The sequence below is a fragment of the Helianthus annuus genome, chromosome 12 (assembly GCF_002127325.2).
Source record: "Helianthus annuus cultivar XRQ/B chromosome 12, HanXRQr2.0-SUNRISE, whole genome shotgun sequence".
In the NCBI taxonomy this organism is placed as follows: Eukaryota; Viridiplantae; Streptophyta; class Magnoliopsida; order Asterales; family Asteraceae; genus Helianthus; species Helianthus annuus.
This window is the reverse complement of record NC_035444.2, coordinates 130,264,801-130,273,921: the sequence shown is the minus strand read 5'-3', so window position 1 is coordinate 130,273,921 and position 9,121 is coordinate 130,264,801. Positions and strand designations below refer to the sequence as shown.

The 9,121-nt window shown below is 35.0% G+C and overlaps 1 long non-coding RNA gene across 2 annotated transcripts; it reads right to left on the bottom strand.

Annotated features, from left to right (window-relative positions):
* Positions 1-466: 466 nt before the first annotated feature.
* On the bottom strand, positions 467-2,885 carry LOC110895903. 2 transcript variants are annotated; one of them, XR_004874934.1, is made up of 5 exons: positions 2,580-2,885; positions 1,873-2,418; positions 1,643-1,783; positions 826-877; positions 467-688 (listed from the first exon to the last, which is right to left on the bottom strand). It is a non-coding gene; the product is annotated as an uncharacterized LOC110895903 (long non-coding RNA). The 2 variants fall into 2 exon arrangements; XR_002567436.2 differs by having other exon boundaries at positions 467-877; positions 2,580-2,882.
* Between the last annotated feature and the right edge of the window lie 6,236 nt (positions 2,886-9,121).

Sequence of the window (9,121 nt, the reverse complement as noted above, 5' to 3'; positions counted from 1 at the left end):
AGTATATTTATTAAATTTAGAGATCATAAAAAAAACTAATTACCAACACCCCAATAACTCATCACTCAAATTTACATAAAAAAAATCTAGTCCAGATTTATTATTCAACATCTATGTTTTTAAACTTTGAGTTATCGTTTTAAGATTTGTTCAACATCTATGTTTTTAAACTTTGAGTTATCGTTTTTTTTTTTTGAAAATAATTTTAAATGACATTGAAAATAATAAGACACCTTCCGACTGATTATCTAAATAAAAAAAAAAATTAGTTACGCTGATTAGTCCCAAATTTTACGACTTAGATTTCTTTTCTTTTATCAATCATATATTGCTGAAAATTAAAAGTTGACATATATTAACTTTCTTTATAAAAGAAAAATATAAAAATCAAACCCAAAACTTACAAAAAGTTATTAGGATACAAACACTATAAATTTGAATCATATCAAAGAAAACCTTAGTTGTATATTTTAATTAATTAACTGCAGGTATTACTGATCACTACTATTTCAAATATTTATTAATAACAACTAGGATTAACCCCCGCCGCGTTGCGGCTGGGGGCTTACAAATTGTTCAACTTACGAATTAGAAACAACATAGTTTCACACAAAATAGAAGCAAATTGTTCTGTTCTGAAATGTCTTTTTCCCACTTCACAACTCTCTAACCACTTCGCCAGCTTCCCCTAAAAACACCAATATAACAACAATCACCAAGTTCACCAATCTTCACGTTATCTTAAAAGAATACATTTGGCATACGACTAAATCAACCCACTGCCTAGATTAAAAAAAACTTATAAAAGGGGAAACAAAATCTTACGCAAGACGGAATATATCAAATTGTGATGCCACCTGTAATTTGTATAAATAAGCTGCACAACCAGAAGACAACAATTAATACCAGATGACGAATATCCACAGCCCTACTTTTAGCAAAACCCTATGCAAAAATATATTCGGTATCACAATAAATTATTTTTGTGGCTATTTGACTAAAGAAAACTTAATGTTAACCTATATTAAAGTAGCAATGCGGTTGCTCGAGCATAACCAGAACATAACAAAGTACTATAACATGAAAATGAATGCTTAAAATATTTGATACTAAAATATTCATTACCTATGAGCTCATAACAGATAAAAAATAAGTAAACAGACTTTTTAGTTTGGACTTCTCATTTCTAATTAACATTAATGGGTTGTTAAAATTAACACAGTTAAACTTACTTGTTATGAAGAAAGTAGTAAACATGGGTTGTTAATATTAACACAGTTAAACTCACTTGTTATGAAGAAAGTAGTAAGCATTTTCCGATGCACATAGAGTATTCTTATAAGCTATGAGAAAAACATAATAGCCTCATTGCGACTCAAAACAATTTTTGAAAATGCTTTTAGAGAATAAAAGTATGAAATGATATAGCATACAAAATTAAATGTGGTTAAGTTGGATATTTAAATCAGAGCAAGACAGGGCCTCTACATCTTCATGAACTATGTCCTAACTTTGAAGCATATAGCATGCCTCTTCTGTATCTTTTAAACAACCAACTTCCTTATCATTTAATTCAAAACAATACTTAATAACCTTGTATTTAGAGCATTTTTTAAATATATTTTAACAGGGAAGACTATACCTCTGTTTATGGCTTATCTCTAAATCGTTCCTCCTTGTCGCTCTCGTCACTAAGGTAACTCGTTTTCTTTATCTTCTCTTTTTCCCTTTCTTCCTGCCTTCATCCAGAAGCACAAATCCATCACCCAACACCCAGAAAACCCTAAAATTGGGTAAAATCATACAATTAGGTCAACTCAATTCAAATATATAACAACACATGATTTGAAGTAGAGAGATCGATAGACTCACAATAAAGTCGATGCCGGGATGATCGGAGGTCCAGAAGATATCATGATCGACGACAACGAAGTTACCGGAAACCGTATCGCCTTCGTAGAGTACGTATTCGTATACACATTCGACGTTGTTGACGGTGACTGAGAGCGGCGATACGTTGTCGGTGAAGGCTGAGAGGAGGAGAAACCCTAGAATCGCATACGCTTTCATCCTCGTCTCCGTACGGACCTGTCAGAGACGGTCTTCGAAGCTCCCAGTGTCCGGTGAGTCGGTGGTGGGTGGGTCTTCAGGGGTTGAGTCTTCGGGGGTTGAAGGAGAGGGTTTGGAGCGGCTGCGCGTGACGGCGGAAGTGGGAAAGAGGCGGAAGACGGTGGTGGTCACGTTGATGGTGACGCTGGAAGAAAACGGCACATACACCTTGCAAAGATCAGTGAGAGCAGCAATGGTCGCCGAGATCAGGAAGAAAAGAGATTGAGAGTTGCTTGTTGTTTTGTCTGCTGAGGGTGGAAATCAAATAAGACAAACTTCAGTGGCAAAAGCGAAGAGTCGGAAAAATCCCTGGCGCAAACATACGTTGTGAATTGATATATATAATAATATCATAATGCACTATCCAACACATTTATATTTTAGCAAGATATTAGTTTTAATTGATTGCTATTTAAAATAGTATATATGCATCGGAACTCTAAAACTAATGGAAGGGATCAAAGAATTACCTCATACAAATATCATGTTTTCCACGGTGAAACACCATAGGTTTTGAACCATCTTAAATCCTTTCCAATCAGCGGTGCCTCATAAATCCAGCCAAAGCAGCGAGATGTGTGGGATGGTTGTGGTAGGCTTTGTGTTAAAGATAGTTAACAGAGAACGAGTGATTTAGGTGCGGGTGTCATACTATTGAAAATACAGGTTTTAGAGAGAGCACTTTCGTGCTGATAACGTGTTGTGAAACTAGCCTAATAGCAAACAATAATAGAAAGAGATGTAGGGAGAAAGAGATATTTCATTGATAGATATGTCACACAAGAGATACAATGGGAAGTATATATAGGAGAACAAAACTTGGAGAAGAAGCTAATCTATTTTTGGTGTTGATAACCATAATATAAACAATATATTTATAACACAACTTACATTTATAAACATATCGTTTATTCTCGGTTCAATACGTGTCAAAATAAATCTGGTCGTTTTATGTCACTCGTCACCAACAATATTTAAAGGTTATAACTAAAACAACTTGTAATATAGAATGCTTTTAGAAATACTTACGTGGCGCAAATGAATTAATTTTAAAATGGAGTCCAACTTCTCATCACCACCAATCACGTTTAGGTATTCTTAATTCTTTTGTTAAAATATAATTGAACTCGGATGGTTAACAATAGTGGTGTCAATTTCTTATGCCGCATAACACACGTTTACGGATTTTACTTTGGCCTAGACCCGTAAATATCAGTTTCAAGTCAAACCAAAAACATGTGTTGGTTTGACCAGAAAGGTTTATGAGTTGATCCGTTTAGTTTTTTTTTTTTTTTTTTTTTTTTTTTTTTTTTTAATTTAAAAGGATACATGTCATTATGTCATAACTTATAATGATTGTATAATTCATAACAAATATATATTTCAATGTACATTTGTAATTTTCAAGTTTAAATAGGCAAAAGAATATATTAAAATAACGTTTTCATGCTAAATAGGTGTTTTTCATGTCAATCCAAAAAAAAAAAAAAAAAAAAAAAAACTCTTTAAAAGTTTGTGTTTATACATCTGTTGCACTTTTTGAGTTGTCTCATGTTTTAGTTTTATATAATCTTTTGAGTTTGTGTCAAGTTTGACACCCCTCATATGATACCACAACCCCAGCACCCACCTAACTACCTAACATAGTAAGGCTGGTGGGTGTGGGGTGCGTCCCCGGCCCATCGAGGCACCGCATCACCGCCTCCTTCTGCTCCGTTGCTTCGCTTCCGTTGCTTCCGTTGGTGACAAGCCACTTTCTCCTTTTATTAAATTTAATTTATTATTTATTACTCCTACTTTGTTCCTTTTATTTAATTTTATTCATTATTTATCATATATTATAGCAAACAAATGAATTTAGTTTTTTTTTTCTGTATATTTGATTATTTCCATTTACTTTTTTATTTATTTCTAGATCAATTATGTTTTGTTTCTAAATTTGGCGGTCAAATATTTTAAATAATTTTATTAATTAATTTTCATATTTCTTAAAACTTTAAAATAATGTTGAATATTAATTAACAAAAAAGGAAATACAAACAATATAGGAGAGACTCATAATCCACACTCTAGGCCCATCACATGGGTGAGGTGATGCCCCCGATGACCTAACCACTTACGTGACGGATTATCACCAAGTGATGGACCATCTCTACACACCAGTCTAACATCCAAGCTAAAAAACTTCGAAAGAAGTATTTAAATAGATAACCTTTTTGAATATAAATAACTATTACCAAAAGTTTCATGTTTCATGATGCATGTTTTTGGTGGATTGACCTAAAAAGTGGTTTGTTTTTATTGATTCGATACAATCATTTAATTATAATACTTTATTTATTTTGATTTTAATAACAGAGGGATTATTATTTATTTCAAATAAACTAACAAAATAACTGGATGTTGTTAGTGAGTACTAACAGTTACAAAAGTGAAACCACAAGAACTGTTTTAGCAATTTTTAAACTAATGGAGTGAAGTAGTGATTTTGGATAAATCACAAGAACGAAAAACATAATTAACTCTTTTCGTTATAATATTTATTCCTTTCGATATTTTTTTATAGTTATTGGTGGTACGATAATTGTAGCAAGTGCTTATATTGGACTAAATTTGTATCTACCATAAGATAATAGTTTCGTTATTTATTCCTTTTGATGTTTTTTATAGTTATTGGTGGTACGATAATTGTAGCAAGTGCCTATATTGGACTAAAATTTGTACTATAAGATAATAGTTTCTTAATATTTTAATATCTTAAAATTCTAGAATTGAAATAGTTTCTTAATGTTTTAATATTTTAAAATTTTAGAATTGAATGATGGGTGATGTCTTCAAAACATGAATCACAAGCTTGGTAGGATGAGTAGGTTGGACTTTTTTTTTAACAGCAAACACACTTTATATATATATATAAAGGGCTAGCAAGAAGCTGAGAACAAGAAAGCAAAAACAAACACCGACCACAATTACATCGAGTCTATTAAACCAAAAGACATCCAATTTCCCCAACTCGGCTTCTTGATCTTAGACCGATAGCATATCCATACGTAGTTTTCCTCCTTTATTTGTTCGACAACTGAAGAAACTGGGATGAAGATGTCTTCAAAGATTTTTTTATTCCGACTAAGCCAAAGTCTCCAGACCGCTGCAAGGACAACCGTGGACACGCACTTCTTCCAAACTCTTCCTCCCGGGTTATTAAAGATGTAAGAAAAAAGATCATTGATGGAGTTAACCTCCAAAGGGAAGCCGATTTTGATCCAGGCCAAAATATTCCACCAAATGCTTCTCGACCAAATGCAGTTGAACAAAATGTGATCCGGATCTTCCTCCGCAATACCGCACCGAGGACAACTAATACTTAAATTTCTTATTTGATTTCACAAATCATTCAAAAATTATTACGTGGTTTCAATAATTATGAACTTTACTTTTTAAAGTCAAAAACTTACACCTTCAATAAATGTTTTACCTAAAAGCATTCATTAGATTAATTTTACTCTGCTGTTTGTAATTTATATATATTAAAGTAAAAATGATTTTACATATATTGAAATTATGTTAAAATGATATTATTATCATTATCATTATTATTAGTATTTCTACTCATAATACTAGTATATAAAAGATAATTATGTCACCACTATCAGTGCACAAAAACATCCCGTTAAAACGTAATATCACAATCCTCACCACGTGTGAAATCAAATCAAAGCCATTACATCACTCCTCCCCCCTTTAATGTTCAGTAAGAAACACAACTACACCCTCAACGAATGAAACATACACGCTAAATTTAATAAAACATATGAAACACAATTTATTAACCGAAACACAAACACCATAATCCAAGAAAAAACACACACAATATAAAACCTTTACAAACACAAATCCAACTCATTGTGAATAATAAGAAATAAAAGAGTAAATCAGAACATATCAAAACACACCGGAACACCAAAAATGAAATCTCTATTGTATTACTAGAAAACCTACATCTAAAACATACAAATATGAAGTTTCAAGAACGAATACACTACAAATAGAAATCAAAGAACAAACACATATCCACGACTATTATTATGGAGTTCACCAACAAAAAGTACAAACAAAGAATTTAAATGTATAAGTAAGAACCTTAGCTTGCTTCAAAACGACCATTGCAAAAAAACAGAAAAAATATATATATTTACATAATATAACAATACGAAACTTAATCAAAACATGATTTACATAATATTTGATTAATGAGTGAAACCATAAGGCAATTTTGGGAGTTGTAAACGCAGAATTTGAAGATTTTACATGTACGGAAGTGCAAGAAGGTAAGGATTGAAGGTTTCTAGGCTTTTGGATCGTGTATCCTTGCATGTTCATCACCAGGTTTCTTAATTCCTTGTTACTTTTGTTTCTTGAATGATGTTTATTAAACTTAACTTGATTGTTTCTGTTTTCACAATGATTGGCTAAACTTCATAACGCTGCCTAGGTTTAAGATTATTAGACCCTTGTTAGGTTTATGGATTAGTGGCTAAGTGGATTAGGGGATATTGGAGTGGGCTTTTATGGAAATGGTCTTAGGGTTTAGGGAGCATCCTCCCTAAACACTTTCTATAAATAGTAAATTGTGGTTAGGTCGTTAATGTTAGTGACATCAAGGAAATCTTGTATTTGACAATTCCCTTTTGTATGCAAGATCTATATTATCAATCAAAGAATCTTTCTACTGCATCTCTTTTCTTAAATCATTCTTGTTTGTGTGATTCCGCCACCAAACAAGCTTATGTGATATCATTTTGATCTCGTTTCGGGACTTACAATTGGTATCAGAGCTTTGTCGAACCTGTTTCCAGGCTCGGATCTGATATCACAACGATTCTGATCTCGGACTGTTGAACTGGTACTGTTTCTGTTCGTGTCTGCTGAAGAACTGCTCATCTCGGAACTGTTTCTGCACATCTCGGACAAGTTTGCTTGCATCTCGGATAATATTCATCGCATCTCGGACCATCTCGGACTTCATCCTGGATCACTTGCTTTGAAGATTGCCTTCGTCTCGGATAATCATCATATCATCTCGGATAAACTTCAAACCATCTCAGACCATCATCAAACTATCTCGGATAAACTTCAAGTCATCTCGGACCATCGTCAAACCATCTCGGATAATCATCAAGCCATTTCGGATAAAACCTGTTGAAGATAGTCATCATCTCGGATAATCATCAAAGCATCTCGGACAATATTCAAGCCATGTTGGACCAACTGTTTGAAGATTGTCTTTATCTTTCATGTCGGATAAACACCTTATCTCGGACAAACATTCCATCCTGGACCACTGTTCATCTCGAACCCTTCATCTCGGACCAACCATCTCGGATAAACCATCTCGAATCACTGTTCAGATTTCAGAATTTTCATCTCGGACACTATGTTGAACCCAAACGGTGTTATGGACGGTGTTGTGACTGCTGCTGATCTCGCCAATGCTACCCTTGCTGCTATTCAGACTCAGTCTCTTGCTTTAATGAAGAACTCGATCAAGTTATTGGCACGTCTACCAAGGTTCCAAGGTTTCTGTACGGAGACGACTACTATGAGTGGAAGTTTAGGTTTCACCAATACTGTAAGGCAAAGGAACCTCATGTTTGGAGGAGTATTAAGAATGGACCACACACTATCATGTATGCTACCGAAGATGACCCTCAAACCCAGATTCCAAAGGTATATATACCGAAGAAGACAAAAAGGTCATTGCTGAGGATGAAGCTGCTTTTAGAACTCTCTCAATGGCACTTGGTCCAGACATTTCGATTGCCGTTCGTAACTGCAAGAGTGCAAAGGAAATTTGGGATCAGCTGACACACTTATTTGAGGGAAATGCTGATATGAAGGAAAGCAGAGTGAACATGGTGAATCAACAGTTCAGTTCTTTTAATCACATCTATGGAGAAACTATTGAATATCAGATAAGGAGGTTCACCAAACTTGTGTCACAGATGGTTAGTGCTAGAATCAACATCTCAAACCGTGGAATGAACCATCAATTGCTGAATTCACTGCCAAAAGGGTGGGCTGCCGAGGTTTCTATGATCAAGCGTATGAAGGATCTGAATAAAATGACACTCACTGATTTGATTGCCACAATCAAGTCTTGTGAGATTGATAATCAGCAGAGAGAGATAAATCACAAGAATTCACTGATGGCTGCTGGTATGTCTAGCCCCAACAATGCTGCTTTAATGTCTCAAGGTCATCCAAATCTGGTTTTCGGTCCAGTTCATGGAGTCATGAATAACAATCCAAATATTGTGTTCAGTCCTGTAGCAGCACCAAAATCCAACTATGTGCACGGAATGTCACTTCCCTCTTCTCAAGCGGCTACTGTCAATACCACCAATGCTCAACAGCAACCCCAGCCTCAGCCATAGCAGGCTAATGTTTCCTTTGGTTCACCACCCAGCCTGCAACTCAAAGTGTTCCATCCACACCTTCAATGGAACATATGGCCTTCTTGACTAAGCAAGATGAAGAAAAATTGGCTCTCGCAGCTTCTATGATCAGCAGCTTAAATGTTTTCTTGGCTGGTGATCTCATGCCTTCAAGTGAAATAACTCCAGAAATGAATCAGGTGGTTGAAGAAGTCTTGGATGAACTGGATGTGGCTTGGAATCTTGCAATGTCAGCCTTTAAGGCAAACAAGTTTACTAAAAGGTGTGGGCGTCATCCAATGAATGTTCATCCTAGAGTGCTGAAAGACAGGTTGAGGTGCTATAGGAGCTATGAGTTGGGACACTTTGCCAGGGATTGCAAAAGGGCATCAGTGGGATATGAGGCTACTCAAGTAGCTGCAGCTCGGAACAAGGAAAAGTCAATGGTTCCTGTCACACCTGCTGAGACTTCGACTTCGACTAGACAAGGAAACTCTGGAGCTGGAAGGGCTTTGATTGCACAGGAACAATGTGGCTTCAATTGGGCTGATGCAGTTGCACAAGTGGAATCCATGAAG